This window comes from Danio rerio, chromosome 11 (assembly GCF_052040795.2).
Source record: "Danio rerio strain M-AB ecotype USA chromosome 11, GRCz13ab, whole genome shotgun sequence".
Lineage (NCBI taxonomy): Eukaryota > Metazoa > Chordata > Actinopteri > Cypriniformes > Danionidae > Danio > Danio rerio.
In genome coordinates, this window is record NC_141031.1 from 8,806,060 (window position 1) to 8,823,355 (window position 17,296).

The 17,296-nt window shown below is 35.7% G+C and overlaps 2 protein-coding genes across 28 annotated transcripts in view; one reads left to right on the top strand and one right to left on the bottom strand.

The window, feature by feature from the left end:
- si:ch211-51h4.2 overlaps window positions 1-17,296 on the bottom strand; it is a 458,725-nt gene that overhangs the window by 94,224 nt on the left and 347,205 nt on the right. For 9 of the 25 annotated variants that reach the window (XR_015502333.1, XR_015502344.1, XR_015502335.1 and 6 more), the window contains one exon: window positions 4,537-5,607. The exons of the other annotated variants lie outside the window; for them this stretch is intronic. The gene's annotated coding sequence lies outside the window, so the exon portion shown is untranslated. Of the gene's footprint in view, window positions 1-4,536; window positions 5,608-17,296 lie in introns of those variants that run through there. 25 annotated transcript variants of the gene reach the window in all.
- tbl1xr1a (TBL1X/Y related 1a) overlaps window positions 1-17,296 on the top strand; it is a 123,877-nt gene that overhangs the window by 49,070 nt on the left and 57,511 nt on the right. For all 3 annotated transcript variants that reach the window (XR_015501958.1, XM_087272392.1, NM_001020583.1), the window contains 1 exon segment: window positions 2,870-2,932. The gene's annotated coding sequence lies outside the window, so the exon portion shown is untranslated.

The following is a 17,296-nucleotide window of genomic DNA, read 5'->3' on the forward strand; positions in this document are numbered from 1 at the left end:
TAAAATGGATCATATCTGTTAATCATGTGTCCAGAAAGAATGGATGCATTGCTTTAGTATCACTTTTCAGGCCTTCTTTTTAGCACTAGAAAGCCTCTCCTAATATCAAATCCAGTCATGTTTTTCCTTCCTTTCTATTTTTTTTTTTTTTTTTTTACTGCCGCTTACATAAGTAGTTCTAGTTAAAAAGTCAACTAATGAAAATGTTTTAGCCATTTTCTTCCCTGACATTTGGCTATTTTTATTGCAAATAGCCTCTGCATGGTTGAGGCTGACTAATAAAATTGCATTCACAACAGTTTTTAAAGACAAAAGTTGAGTTTGGGCATGGGACAATAACCGTTTTCAAGGTATACCGTGGTTTGTAAAAGTCAAGGTTTTAATACTGACCAAATTTTCTGTAATACCGTTCCTGAAGTATGTGTGCAACTTTTTATTTATATTTTGTTTAGTTTTTTAGGACAACAGTATCTCTGGCAGAGAAAAATATCCGAAGATGCTGAGTAAAGTTTATAGAAATCTGTGTTTTTGAAACTAATGAAGAGAGCAGAAGTCAATGAGTCGTTTGAATTATTCAGCCTGACATGTTTACTGCTGCTGTTTACATGTTTATCTTTCAAAAATAGAATATAATGTTTTCAAAGGAAAAACGTGTTTGTTTTTTACCCAGATATTTAAAAAGAATATATTTTAGAGCAGTGAGCACAATATGACACAGTGAAACAGTGATATTTTTATCGAAGGTTATCATACCGTCAGAATCTTATACCGGCCCAAGCCTAGTTGAGTTTGCCATGGAGTTCAATGTTTGATTCCAGTAATGCCAGTGTACCTTTTCACATTTACAGAAGTTTTAAAAGTGAATATTTTAATTGGGGCGAGGCAGTGGCGCAGTAGGTTTGTTTTTTTTTACATTTGATTATTACATTTCTGTATGTCAATAAGGCGAGGCAGTGGCGCAGTAGGTAGTGCTGTCGCATCACAGCAAGAAGGTCGCTGGGTCGAACCTCGACTCAGCTGGCGTTTCTGTGTGCAGTTTGTATGTTCTCCCTGTCTTCGCGTGGGTTTCCGGTGCTCCAGTTTCCCCCACAGTCCAAAGACATGTGGTACAGGTGAATTGGGTTGGCTAAATTGTCCATAGTGTATGAGTGTGTGTGTGAATGTGTGTGTGGATGTTTCCCAGAGATAGATTGCGGCTGGATGGGCATCCGCTGCGTAAAAAAAACTTGCTGGATAAGTTGGCGGTTCATTCCGCTGTGGCGACCCCAGATTAATAAAGGGACTAAGCCGACAAGAAAAATTAATAAATGAATGAATGAATATTTTAATTGTGTATAGCAGCACTGTCAATATATAATTTCATCTTATCATGATATCTATACTTTTTCTTTGTAGCGAAATAAATAATTTAGCTAAAATGCAGATCTAGGACTTTATGAATCGTGGAACTAATTATAAGGCATTAAGGCAAGCCCTGTAAACAGGAAGTTTCTACTAGCTTTACCTGTGACATAACTGAAATTGAAATGAAATATTGAATAAATGGTGGGTTGGGATGTAATGATTCACTCAACTCAGTTCAATTCGCGGTTTTCACGATTTAATTATGTCACAAATTTTTTTTTAGCAAAATTATATTGTACAGTAAATTACACTTTTTTTGGGCTATTGTTAAATGTATAAATCTTGAAATATAACAGGACTCAATTAAACAAAAACAAACCCTACATTAAAGAATTTACACACAATTAACACATTTCTTTATATGTGATCCTTCTATCTAAAATTAGAGACATTTAATTCAGGATCAAAACGAAAGTGCAGCATGAGCAGTTTTTAATTTAAATTAGATCGTTCATTTTTAAAATTTGACAAAAACATGATGGTCTGACTTGTGAAATTATTGGCCTACTTCATAAAACCCCTGAAGAAAACAGCAGATGAGCTGAACGAAATTCACACACTGCCAGCAGGTGGTGCTTATGAACAATGTTGATATAGTTTTTCCTTGCTTAGTGCTGTAAACAAACTATGCTGCACTTATCAAAACTACTTTAATTTAGATCTACAAGAGGCAAGATGAACTGAAAATATCACATACAATACATTCAGATAGATGTCTATTCCAATTGTATCGCTATTTCTCTGGCATCTTAAGCATTTTTAATTGTCATTTATTTGAATCGATTTTCAAAGGTTTTATCAGCACATGTCTAATTTTGGGGTGTTTATTTCACTGCTAAACAAAGTAACCAGGATCAATTTAGATTTCTTGAATACTTTAATTGAATGTAGAAATGGGGCTTTGTGCATTTTACACAGCTAATTGTAGGTTTTGTCAGATTTATGGTTGTTTGGCTGAAATCACAGTCCAGAAATGAAACGGCACACTGACAAATGGTATAGAATTAAGACTAGAGGTTGTTTTTTGCTGATTTGCATTGCCTTTACTTTTCAAACAACCCCCAGATTGAAGACAAATTTCAGTATGTGACCATTAGCGATGCTCTTCCAGCATACGGACACATTTTTGTTTGCCACAGACATCTAAGACTTCTCAATGTGAGCCTTCAGTCTTGTAGTGTGCTCTCTGCCTAATGAGTAGCTTTGTGCTTTTCCTTTTTGACTGCGCTCTTGTTGATGCACCAGAAGAAAGAGAAATATCTGAGCTCTTTCTAGTTTTAGTTTGAAAACCCATTACAATACCTTAACTAAACAATATGATGTTCACTTGAAATTAAACCACTGTCTCGTGTTTTGCATTTACAAATACAGGTGCTTGTTTATCAAAGTGAAACTTTTTTTACGTTTATAATTCAAAAATAATTTTTCGACCTTTTTAATTAACAGTCTTGTGTTTTTCTTTTAGGTCCAGGCTGTAGAGACTCCTTCGCTCCTAAGGGTTCAAATTGGAGCAAGACCAGATCACATGGTAAGCCAAAAAAAGCCCTCTTGTTATTTTCTGCGACTATTTGTTTTGGTCTGAGGAGCATTGTCAAGTACATAACTTTAATTTAATAATGTAGATTATCTCTGATGGCTATTCATATATATATATATATATATATATAGTAGAAACAACTCAAAACAAAATGTCATTTGTAACAGGATAATGACAACGGTATTATACAAAAGAAAGCAGTTAGTCGATCTATCTATCTATCTATCTATCTATCTATCTATCTATCTATCTATCTATCTATCTATCTATCTATCTATCTATCTATCTATCTATCTATCTATCTATCTATATATATATATATATATATATATATACATAATTTTTTATTTGAAATAAGTCAGAATTATTAGCCCCCTTTGATTTTTTTTTCTTTTTATACAGAGCAAGGAAATTTTCACAGTATCTCTGATAATATTTTTTCTTCAGGAGAAAGTATTATTTGTTTTATTTTGGCTAGAATAAAAGCAGTTATTAAGTTTTTAAACACCATTTTATGGACAAAATAATTAGCCCCTTCAAGCGAACCTTTTTGTCGATAGTCTACAGAACAAACCATCCTTATACAATAGTTTGCCCAATTAACCTAACCTGCCTAGTTAACCTGATTAATCTAGTAAAGCCTTTAAATGTCACTTTAAGCTGTATAGAAATGTCTTTAAAAAATATCTAGTCAAATATTATTTACTGTCATCATGGCAGAGATAATATATATATATATATATATATATATATATATATATATATATATATATATATATATATATATATATATATATATATATATATATATATATATATATATATATATATATATGTATGTATGTATGTATGGATGTGTGCGTGCGTGTGTGTGTGTGTGGTCTGATCAATTTGACCTGATATGGCAGGCTTGTTTCTACTGTTTACACTTTGATTCATTTTGGCTTCATCTAATGGTCATTTCTGCTCAGTCTTTAAAAGCATCAATGACATAATGCTTTCTTGGCTTTTTCCTTACGTTTATTTATTAAATAATTCAAGGGGCACAGTTTAACATGCAGGAATTAGTCTTTCCATTATGGGGATGATATTTGACTCTTTATATTTACTTTAGTTTTCTAAATCTTTGTGAAACCCCACCCCTTCCTAACCTTGTAAACACTGACAAAGATGGCATAAAAAAAAAACTTTTAATTTTTTTTATTCATTCTTTTGAAGATTAGAATTGATTGGTTCAAACTGCTGATTCAGTCAGGAACAAAGCAAGTGTCTCTTTATGTGTCTATTAATTATTGACTTTGTTGGTTCAATGAGACACAGATTCATTCATCGATGAAACACTGTTGTGTGTGGTGATATGCAGCAGCTCAGTTGTATATTTGTTTGATATCTTAGTTGGATAAATTATTAAATCAGTTTCTGGTAAATGTAAAATTAGCTTATTGCTTCCTGATAAAATCTGCACATTTGCAAAAGTGCTGACATTTGGGAAAATATTAAACTTGCTTGTGGATTACTCACTGAATTAACAAAAAGAGACAAACAAGTATTAAAATGTTTATTGTATTAATGTATTAGTTTGATAAATGTTTTGACTCCTGTTTGTCCGATTCATTGGTCATTATTGTCAGTTATGTGCTGTTAGAAGTAACCATTAGCAGATCACAAAAAATATATATATTTTTAATTTTATTACAATGGCGGTATATAATTTATAACAATTATAAAACGTTTCGTAACAATTTTTAAAATTTCAACAGAACAACAGTGGTATGTTCAGTATCTCTGATATCTCGTGATAACAAGTACAGCAATCTTTGTTCAGTTTCAAGTGCATACAAAAACTTGAAATCAAATACAGAAATAAAAGGTTATTATAAAACCAAATTTAGAAAGACACAGTCACTGAGTACCCTCAATAGAATGCCAGAGGGAGGACCAAATGCGCCAGAACACCTCAGATCTCTGATGCAATTTTATAAATCAGGGTTCAACGCTAAGGACATTTTCTACTGGCCCGACTAAACCAGCAGTTCAGATTTTTACTGGCCCTGCCAAAATTTTCACTGGCCCCACCAAAATAAATAAAAAATAGCTATTTTTTTAGCCACATATTTTAAATAATGTGTCAAAAATAATGTCTTTGAATCTAGAATTTAAATATTTTTAAAATGTTAAAATATTTAGCAGTAAAATACAGCAGTATGGAAAATGTGCAGGTATTTTATTGCTAAACAAAAAGTGATGGAAAACTATGCAAAACATCACTTCATTTTTTTCGTTGTGTTGTACCCATGTAAATATCTTTTTCCACATTGTTGGAAACAGACGTTTTCTTTTAGCCTCATCATTTGATGTTGTCGTCTCTTCACTGTTCTGGTTTTTACTAGGTTGTGGAAAAAAATAACGTGTTCACAACAACCAATCAGATATAAGGAACCAAAAAGCAATAGGGGGTTTACGACTTTACAGAAAACATAGCATTCTGAGACTTAAAAGCACAAATTGTTTCTCGGTTCTGAGACTGTATTTGCACACAATTGACATAGCAGGAGGCAAATTAAAATTTGATGACAAGGCAGCACTGGCCTGATCAGGCCAGTAACGATTCTCTCTACTGTCCCGAACATCTCTCATGCTGGTCGGGCAGTCCTTATTGTTGAGCCCTGTAAATTAATAAATGTTTCATTTATTCAAGTATTCAAATACTTGAGTATTATTTCAAGTATTTGAGCTTTTGTTTTCTATTAAAGTTGCATTTTTAAATGTTTATTTCAGGTTTTAGTTTTAATGTAGGTTTTGGATTGCAATTAAAAGGACTTTACTTTAGGGCTGCACAATTAATTAATTAAAAAATATATATATCACAATCTCGATTCGACCCTACACATGATCTTAATTCAGCTTTTCTATGATTCAGACAGTTATATTTGTAAAGGAGGTCGCACAATCTTCATGTTTTATATTCATTGCTTAGCAACATGGACACCTCCAAATGGTGTTGAAAGTGTCACATACTGTATTTATAAGGTGTAATTCACCCCAAAATGCCATTTCTGTCTTAATTTAATGACATATTTATGGCCGCGATATCATACATGTTTGTTTACTACAAAGAGGATGTGCGTACCTGCCAATATAGTCTGCTTTAGTGAACAGAACCTGCATAGGCTGTGAATAACAGGTAATAAAGTTATAAATAACGTTCAGTTTGTTGTACAGAGCGATTGTTTTGGGAGCCGTGCGGGAAAGATGATTGGTATAATTTTAATCACAAAGTGACAGCAGCCATGAGCTGCACTCTGCAGTGAAAGTGAAACCAAAAGCGCACACATCATTTAAGTCATCATATCGCGTTTTAGAGTTATGATTATGGCAAGCATTTGATGTTTTTCTTTCATAGCGAACACAAAGTATTGTGCATAAAAATAAATGTTCAACAGTGTCAGTTTATAATGCAAGATTTGAATCTGATAAAATGTCTCATTTTATCAGTGAAAAAAAAAAGTCTAATAATGTTGTCAATGACAAATTACTAGCATTTGTCTCAAACACAATAATTTCACTTCAGAATCATGATTAGTTGAATTCAGAACAGTCCTATACAGGACAGATTTAATGTCTATTTAGGTCCACCATTCCAAATCTTTGCAAAATTTACTAGTTTAACCAACAGTAGAGCTACACATAGGTCTAATATAAAACCCGTATTTAACATATACAGAATCATATGAAAATCTTGATTTTAAGCAAAAAAGAAACTGTGATTCTCATTTTAGCCAGAATTGTGCATCCCTACTTTACATTTAAGCAAAATGATCAAGAATTCATTGCTAAACACGGAAATATGGCTTATCGGGGAAAGACACAGTTATAATATTCATAAATGCCTGTTCAAAATGGGCCTTTAATTGGCATTATGTAACTAAAATTGTGCCAAATGAGCATGTGTCCATTCCACAATAATTTAGCCTCTTCAGACAAGACAAATACAAGCTCATTATCTGTAAACATAGGAAACAGCCTTCTTGTGTCATGCACTACCGACAGCCACTTTGAAATTGTTTCAGAAATGTTCAAATGAAATTGTTTCAGAAATGTTCAAGCGTTTTTGTAACCAAGCGAGTTTGAAGCTTGTCACCAATGGTTTGAGAACTTACTATGTATGCTAATTATTTCAAATTCTTGACTGCTTGCGATTTGAGGGACAGCGGTTTTGACTGTCTCCATTTCCAACCTGAAATTACCTGTAATTTACTCTAGTATAGTATCAGTCCAACCTGTCAGTCATGACCATTTCACAAATCCCCCTCCAAAAGACCCTTAAACCCTTCACAAGAGTTGCAGCTCAGTTTGTTTGTTGACTATTCTCTGGATAATTCCTCTTCGACAGGTGTGTATTGTTTCAGGGATCAAGGTGCGTGAGTTTGAGCACTTTCAAAACCAAGCTTTATTCACAACCGAAGCTCAAACAAGTTCGATCGATGTCTACACAGGCAATTTTGGATGTGAAATGGTTTATTTTGTTGCTCTTATTACAGTTTCTTTTGAAATCGCTAAATTTGATATATAATTTTCAACCACAATAAATGCTATTTTCTTTCTAAACGCCTTTTGGTTTTTTTTTTTTGAGTGTTGCCATAGAAACACAGAGTGGAGAGCGGCTAATCTTGAGGCAGAGATTGGTTTGGAAAATAGAGAATGGAGGAAAATATAGGCCTAACAAAACTCTTAACTTCTGGGTTTGTTCCGCAACATGATGGACAGTGTTGACAAATTGCGTTCCAACCAAGGCTTTTACTTATCATCCTGCCCATTTTTAGGAATATTTGTCACGCGGTTCTTCAAAAGTTTATCTGAAAAGATCTGAAATCTAATAAAAGCCAAACTATTTTGCTTTCGGAGCATAGATACGCATCTGTTCTGAGTTTTGAAGGTGCGGTGATGGATTGGAGCCAGAGGAGTTTGCTTTGGTGTTGCCCTGTATCCATCATGTAATCTGTGTCCACAATTCCAAGACTCGAGCTGCACAACAATATTGAATTTCCATGTTTTGGCTTTGGGCAGAAAATGGTTACTGCGCCAGCTTTAGAAAACAAAAGTTGAGCTTATCTGTGTCTGGAGATGTTTTTACAAGATCAATCTCTGAGATTTGACCATGAAAGAGTCAATGCTTTAAGATCCAAAGCATCACTAGCTGTTTATTATGGTAAATTTGTGCAAATACATCAATTATTAACATGTGGATTTAATTCTGTGTTTTAATCCAGAGAAATGAAAAGGTTAACAAATCAATGTCAATCAGGTGGTGTTTTCAAGGGTGGTTGCTTGAACGGCATCAGGGTTGGGCGATGTCAACCAATTTGCCATTATACGATGTCTAATGTGAAACATTGCGATGGACGATGTCATCGTCGTCGACAGTGGTAAATTACCCATAACCAAATCATAAATAAAGATGATTTACACAGAAATCACCACCTGTCAATCACTTTTTCCAAGAGACTCTGGCATGAATAGGCAGAGTGATCTGTATCGTTATAATGGCGTTGACAAAAAAAAAACGCACAACCAACAGCAACTGAAGTTTTCGCTAAGATTACTAAGTATACGCGTGAAAGCGAAAGATTAAAGCAGTGTACTGACACTGTCGCACATCCCCCCTCCCAAAAAAAAAAAAACACAAAAAAACAAAAAACAAAAACAACCGTGTCAGTCATAAGAGAGGTTTACACTGACGGCTCTGTTTTTCTATAAGAGCTTGGATTTTCCAAAGAAACAAGTGTGGCATCTGTCGTTGGCAGTGAGCAGAGGTCAATTTTATGCAAATTAGGGGTGGCTGCTAATGGGAATATTTGGAGTTCAAAGGAGTGAAAGACCAGAGCTGTTGATCTCCGATCTCTATCTATGTGAAAGTGAATTGTTAATAATTTTTGTCATGAAACTTTGATTGCATAGTTTAACATGTCCGTGACTAATTAACCAGCCTTTGCGACATGTTTTACCCTCAGGCAAAGTTTTGAAAGTGCCAGAAGTCTTAATCATAATTGCGGCTTCTTTGGTTCACAAATTAAGCAACTCTAACTTTTACTCATTTCATTATTTTGAACACTGGAAAAATGAATGCTAGAGCTTTAGATGGGTTTATGAAATGGTTCAGTGTGGCATGTCACATCAGAATGCCGTTTAGTTGGCCTAAGGAAATAGTTTCATTTTTTTCAGAGCGGAGTTAATACAGTTAATACAATTATATTACAGCAAGGGTGCATTCCATCTTTCTTTAGCTTTGGGAATTATTTTTTATTAAGACAGGACAATGATCAAGCAGGAAATTAAGTTGGAGAGAGAGATGGAGATGAGGATGGGATTGGGAAAGATCCATGTGCTGGTTATCAAACTTTGGTCATTCTAAGTCTATGTCTTTTCGTGATGGTGCTCTACCTCACACGGCACTGACTGACTTTATATTTTTAGTGTATCAAGGTTTACAAAAACATAAAAAAAACAATGTGAAGCAGCACAGATGTTTTTATTCATAATAATAATAATGAGCAGTAATCAAATTAGAATGATTTCTGAAAGATCATGATTAAATCCAGCTTTGCCCTCAACAGGAATACATGTAACCCTCAACCACAAAATCAATCTTAAATTGCAAGGGAATATTTATAGAAAAAGCCGACTGGAACAACATTGCACTGCTGTGTCAGTTATAGCATTTTTTCTTTTATTACAAAAATCAAACCTATTAAATAAAGATTATGTTCCATTTAGTAAAATCCCTAACAAATATGTGAAAACTTAATGTTTGATTAGTTATATGCATAGAACCACAATAAAAAAAATGAATGTGATTTTTCTCAGTGTTCAGAATTTTTTTATCCTCATATTCAGATATTTAGAAGTTTGTCCTATCCTAACAAGCCATACACATCCTAAAAAACAACCAAACAGAAATATTCTTCAGAGCAGTACTCGCTCTGAAGTTAGTTTTCCTTCTTTGATTGGAGATATAGAAAAGGCAAAATACATTCGTAGTTATATACCGTTAACCAACATTAGCTCTTCATATGACTGTAGTGTTGTCACGATACTTAAATTTCGATACCAGTCGGTACGAAAATGTTTAAAAACATCCATTTGATAACATTTAAGCAATTCTTAAACATTGTTGATTTGTCATTGTGTTCACATGCTCAACAGAAATGACTGTGAATGGCTGTGAAGGTCATGAGTTAATCGCTGTTTACTGAGAGTAAACACAGATACGGGGACACTGGAGTGTTTTAAAGCCATGATGTATTGTTAAGTGTGACATTATGCAAAGCGGCTTCTGGTTCCAATCACTCTATTAAATGTATGGGGAGACTCAACAAATGGTAAAAAGAAACATTTACAAAGTAATGTAATACTTTCGAAAATCAAGATCACAATATAATTATCTTTGTCTAATATCTGATGACCAGAATTATTTTTTTTTAATTGTTAAAATATTAGTGTATGTGATGCAGCAAGTCCAGAGACTGTTGTGTACACCATGATTGTCAGATTCACTTTGATGTGTGATATGACTAAAGAGGAATATGTTAATAAACTATGGTGGCAAATCACTGCCAAAATTAATGGAGCGCTGCAGTGATGTTTACACGCGAGGAGAAGTGAACCGCGAGCAGATTACAGGCCTACACGCAAGGAAACTACAGCTTGCACACGCAAAGGGAATCTTTACACGCTCGCTGAACTAATCAACCGTGAGGAAACGGGCCTCACGTGTGCACATCATCATATATTTAGTGGCATGATCTTTTAACCTGCGTCCAATCCCGGCTAACTTCCACAAGGGCGGGTAAATTAAGCCTGGTTTATGACATTATGATAAGATATATCTCTTATATTTTAAACTAGATTTCCATATCATACAGATCAAAAGTGGATCATCATAACCTGCGTCCAATCCCAGCTAACTTCCGGAAAGGGCGAATAACCAATAGCGTTAGAGATAACAAGTAAACCAAGTCCTGCCCCAGGACTGACAAAAATCTCACGCGTGCGCTATAGGCATGACCTAGCTTGCGAGAGTGCACATCGTGCGCACAGATGATAATGCGAGGCCCGTTTACTCATGGTGGATCAGTTCAGGGAGCATGTGAAGATCCCGTGTGCGTGCGCGAGCTGTAGTTTCCTCGCATGTAGGCCTGTAATCTGCTCACAGTTCACTTCTCCTTGTGCGTAAACGTCACTACTGCGCTCGATTGATGTTGATTTGCCGCCATAATAAACAAATATTTTCTCATTTAAATGGATAGCGGCTTAGACCCGCGAACTGTATTCCATATGCCACAACTTACAATACGGCTGAATATGAATTAGATGAATATGTAAATATATGCAACAAAAAAAAAAGACAGCAGTGAGAAAACAGCATTTGATCACGATCTGCTATTTAACGCAACATTGTAGCGGTCATTAAAATGACTTGATAGTTATGGGCTAAGCAAGTTGGCCTAAAATCAAAATCTCGAATAATTGAACATTTTCACTCAATTATGATTAATAAATGATTATTTTATGTTTTTGCCCTCCTAGTTTACTGACAGGATTGTACCGTAAATATGCTCACATACTACATGTGAGAGATTTCTGAATGAAGGGTGCACTAATTGATTTTAAATTTGATTGATTTTAAGTTCTGAATGTCGATTTTGATTACTTTGATTAATCGCCCAGCCCTAGTTTAATTATAACTTTTATTTTATATTTATTTATATCTCATATCATTCTGACACATTGGCATTACAGATTAGATCCCTCCTGCATTGAAAATAACTATTTGTTTGATGGGACTTGGGTAAAAACGACAACAAAAAAGTAAGGAAATCTATACTTTGCAAACTTGTGACTGGCCAACAATCATGACCATTATCTTTCCCTTATGCTCGGCTCATAAGCACAGTCCCTGATTCATAGATACTATCACCTCCCCAGATTATTTAGCATTAGTGTCAAGGCAACCGCCGTTTAGTGATGAATATGCAAACTGTAACCTTTGTGCCTGAGCCGCTGCAGCTCTATTTAAATCACACATGATTACGGCCTTTTTTATCTGCCTGCTTCCTGTCAGATGTAAGATCCTGCGAACAATAGAGAAGGTGTTTGGCTTATCTACCAGGTGCATCAACAGTTAACGAACACCTCCCCCCATTACTTTATTGCGACTGATGGGGGAAGGGAAAGCGTCTGCCGGAGCCTCCATCTTTCTTTATGAGAGAGAGAGAAAGGAGAGATGAGGAAACAGTCTCCCCTACGCCACAGAACTGTCACTTTGGTGTGTAGGAGGAAAGAGTAACTGCACTTTGAAAGGAAACCGTGACATCTGTTTCCTTTTAGCTAGGTAGCATTGTGAAGATTTGCCCAAAATGTTTTGCGTGCTCAAGTATGTGAAGTTTCAATTTCGACAGCAGTCTTTCTAAAGAAAGGTTGTTTTCTTTTAGCACATTCTCAGTGTGAATGTAGGTCCCCTGCTTATAACTGTACCGCAGACAACAAACTGTTTTCTTTCACTTGAGGGAGAAAAAAAAACTGTTTAAAACAGTGTGTATTGATTAAGGTTATCAGGGGGAAGCAGATTGTTGATATTGAGGTCTGCCAGTGGAAGATTGCACTCTGGTGTGTTCGGTAAAGTATTGGACACGGTATTGTTGCTTTAAACAAAGGTCTCGGCTTAAAAGCTTAGAATGGAGGGAATAATTGCTCACCTGAGCTAAACCCGAGAATACAAGTTGCCATGGTGATTTGTTCCTCTAAAAGGTGATTCGACAGCGTGGTGTTGATGTTACCAAGTTAATCCCACAGTTTGCATGATAACCTGTTGTAATCTCCCTAACGGTCGCTGATGGAAACCTGTTGTTTTGTATAATGCTATTGGCATTATCTGCTCTGATAGAAAGAACTGATTAAAGTGCGAGTAGTAGGTTGTCGCAATGACTTTTTGGTGTCTTGCTGTACTGTAACAGCTAAAGAACACCTAGATTAGTTGACTGTTTTGCGTTTTCTGTTCTGTATTGGAAAAATATGCTATATGGAATGGATGTTATTGAGTATTACGATTAATATTTCTTGGGATGTAACATTTGTCTTAGGGCTGGGTTATACAGAAAAATAATTATCACAATATCATGTTTCATATCATTGGTTGTTGATAATTATTGACTATTTTTAACTGTCCTATTTGGAATGTTAAGATTTTTTTTTTTTAACCACTTTATTTTAATTTACCAACATTACTTAGGTTAATAGTTTTAATAGTCAAAAACAAAAATGTAAAAAAAAAAAAAATCTCATCTCTTTAATGAAATATTTAAATAAACGTAAGTGTTAGGGTGCTTTCACACCTGTGAATCGATTCATTTGTTCCGAAACAAGGATTCAAATTGTTACATTGTTGCTCTTTGCTTATGGTGTGATTCACTTTGACGCGGCAAAGTTCCAAACGGACCAAAACAGCTAAAACAAGTCACGTGCAAGTAAACTTTCCTCACATTGGTCAGAGTTTCATGGTTTATTGTGAAAAGTCTCACTCAGCTGTCAGGGGAGGTGATGTTTGACAGGGTGCGCGGGACGTGTCTGAAGAGCGAGGAAGAATGCGGTGGAGATGGGTGACAAGGTTGTGCGGTATATTTGAGGACTGGGAGGGAGAAGCGCAATTTCCGGGAGATTATCACTCGTTAGCGGGCATTCCGGGAGTCTCTGTGCATTTGCTGGAGACTCCTAAAACATCAGGGAGACTTGGGATGTCTGGAATGACCTCCCACCCTACTTATAATTCTCTCTTTATATAGCCGTATGCTTATTACATATCTATAAACCACTATGATATAACAGGGCTCGGATCGTATCGCTTTCTCTCTACAATCAATACTCTTCAGAGTTAGTTTCAATCAAACTGAGACCACCTCATTCAGGCGATCTCGGAATGACTGATTTGGCGCTGATCCGAGCGCGATTGCTGGTTTCACATATGCCAAACGAACCGCACTAACTGGGCAAACAAGACAGTTCCGAAACAAAAGTCTAAGTGTGAAAGCACCCTTAAACTGACTCTTAAACTTGATCAAATTTTACAAAAGTGTGTGCAATGGTAAAGTGTAAATGATGAACAATCAAAAGCTAACTTTATGGTGTCAGTAATAATGATACAGTAAACTTCAAACTCTGTAAATCCAACAAATAATTATAATCAAATCTGAACTTTCAAGGAAAGAAATTAACTGTAATTTAAATACATATTATAACATCAAAAATTGTGGAGCTGAATGACGACATTACACCCCATTCTAAAACAAATCTTCCAGATGGGGTGCTAGTGGCTACAATGCACAAACAAAGAAACCAAAAAGCCCTTCTGGCGACATCCTTACATCCTTTTTTATTTACAGTCTCTTCACTGCTGCTATACGGCACTCATTTTCATGTGTGTTGTTATTCTAGTGGCAATGACGAAACCCAAAACTTGGACGTGGAAAGCTTGAGCGTGTGGTTTGCTTCACCATCTTCAATGTGCTTTGCGCTCATGCGCTCCCCTGGCGTCTTTCTGTAACTAGGCGACCATTAACCATTTCCTCAGAGGATGATAAATGGACAAACCTATGCTGCAGCTCTGATACAAGTTTATGGAGAAAAGTAAAAATCTCTGCAGTGTTTGAGTGCGCTGTGTTTGTCTGAGGTAATTAGAATTGCGGTGTGCTCGCAGCATTCTAGGTGCATCGGGAAAATGCACGCACGTCACGTACACGCCGCTCGCACACCATGTGTGCGTTGCTCAGGATTCATGGCACAAGTCGCATGCTTTCTTTGGAAATGACAAACTTACACCCTAATGCAGAGTTCAGACTGCATGATTTTCAAAGTTGTCTTGTCACAGATGTTTCCACACTGCATGACTATCTGGGCTAGGCTTTTGTCGCTGCTTTGTTTAAACTGCAAGATGGATCGGCAACAGGGGCTTTCACATTGCATGACTTTACAATAGGAAGACTCGCCGACAACTTCGTCCAAACTACGTCTCACAGCCAAAAACATGTAGTATATCTTTTGTTAGAAGCCTTTAATGGGGTAGAAAATGTACATATTTGCTCACCGGGTTTAAAGGGAATTAATTTAAAGGGAATTTAATGTTCTCCTCAACTTTCTTTTTTAGCTTTCTGTATGACTAAACTAAAGATGGTCCAAATTCTGTATTTCAATTCATTGGGTCCAAATAAACCGAAAATGAGCGCTTAGAACTTTTCCCTCAACCTCTTGCTGGCCTGCAGGTACACACACACACACAAGCAAATGCTGCTCTCTCATTGGCTGTAGGCGATCGCTGATGTTATTTTCAGTCAAAACTCAATTCACACAGCATGATTTAAATCACTGACAGCACCAGATATTTAGCATGACAAATACCTCACAGGCATCTGCGACACATCGGCGTTTCTCCCAGATCGTGTCTTTGATCGTTCATACTGTGTGATTGTTACTTGCGTGCACGAGCACTGATTTGCCTGTGATTTCAGGCATTTGGGGCAGATTTCTCAAAACCTGTTGGCGAGTCAAAATCAGGGCTAAAATCATGCAGTCTGAACTAGGCATAAGCTTATTGGCAGCTCAGCAGCCACATTTGAATAAAACTATAGCCTTCATACCAAAACTTCATACCAAACTCAAACTTTTTTTATTGTAATTGACAATGATGTTCAGACAATGATGTTTTAATCACCCAGCTCTAACTTGTTTAGAGAAATGCTGTTTTTAACAATTATTTTTTTTAACGTTATGATCATACTAAAACAGTTAGCACTTAAAACTGTTAATATTGATATTTTTCTGATATCCATCAATTAAAAACATTTAGACACCATAAATGCCTGAACACATTGAATGATATTCTGATTCTTATTAGCTGTTGTCTTTTTCACCGCTTGTCTGTACACTGGTCATTAGTATTTATTTGTCTGCTCTGAGGCACTATAGGTTCACCTTTGGGCTGGTCTGGTCAATTACATAATATCTCAGCCGATGTAAAGATAGTAGGGCCTCATCTGATTGGTCAAACTTAGATAACCTATGGATGCAACACACAACTGCTTGGTGCGTAAAATAAACTCTACTGTACCTCTCTGTGAGGTTGCATATACTGTTATTATAATAATAATTTTGTGATGGATGTCTTGATTTACTTTTAGTTTCTCATTTAAAAGTAGGCCTATATTTAAAAAAAAATTCAAATATAAAGAAAAACAACATTTGTAGTATATATTCAAAGCGGCTGACTCATTTACAAACACGGCAAGGGACTTTTTTAATGAATGTCAACAAGACCTATTCACCAGAATAGTGCATTAAAAAACACAGATGTATAGGCCACAAGCATTGTCCAGCTGTACAATTTACACATTCCTCAAAATCTATTATTACTTCTACTACACTGGAGTATTATTAAATAATAATAATGTAATTTTGAATGTATACTCATTTAATACTTAATTTCTGATACTTCAGACACTTACATGGACTCATTTCTGAATATATATGATTTGGATATTTCTGTTAAACATATGTTTAAACAGAATAATATTAAGATTTTATTTAAATAATAAAAAATATTTTTTATTGCCATAATGGTACACCAAATTCAAGTTTGTATCTATTTTAAGTCAAGTGAAAGTTAATTTAATTACAGTTAGGGAGAAAATGCAAAACGAAGTTGATTGGTGTGCCACATGTCACCTCTCGTTGGGGTAATGCCAGACCGAGATGGCCTGATTCAGCATATCATGTCAGTCATCAGTGAAAGAGAGATTGGTTATTCAGCAACAAATTCAAGCATGAGAACTCAAGCTGAAGTGGCAAAACCGAGCAAACGATTCAAGTCAAGGGGGAACACAAAGAAGCCAGCTGTAATTTCTTAAATATTTGCAAACAATAAGGATTATTACAATATTTTTACTCTGACTTAATTGCTAAATGAATTCCTCTGTGGTGATTGAAAACTATTGTGAAACTGTGCGGGTGTGGGAAGACACGTCCACTCATTTCAGTCGGCTGCTGCCATTTTGGTGTGTTCTTGTGCAGTTTTTTTGGTTCAGGCACTCATCATAGGTGTCACTCCTCTGCTGTTGTTGCAGTTGCTTACTGTTTGATTTTCCACATTACCTATTTTTAAACGTTGGCTCTTAGTGAGGTGTTAGGCAGACATTTGTGGTTAGATCTCTTTGGCTTTGCCTTATGGGACACTGCCAAATTAAAGGGTGTCCATCTTTGACTTCAAGCATTGATTCTTCTATCTCCTTCTACCTAAATGCTACTTCAGTA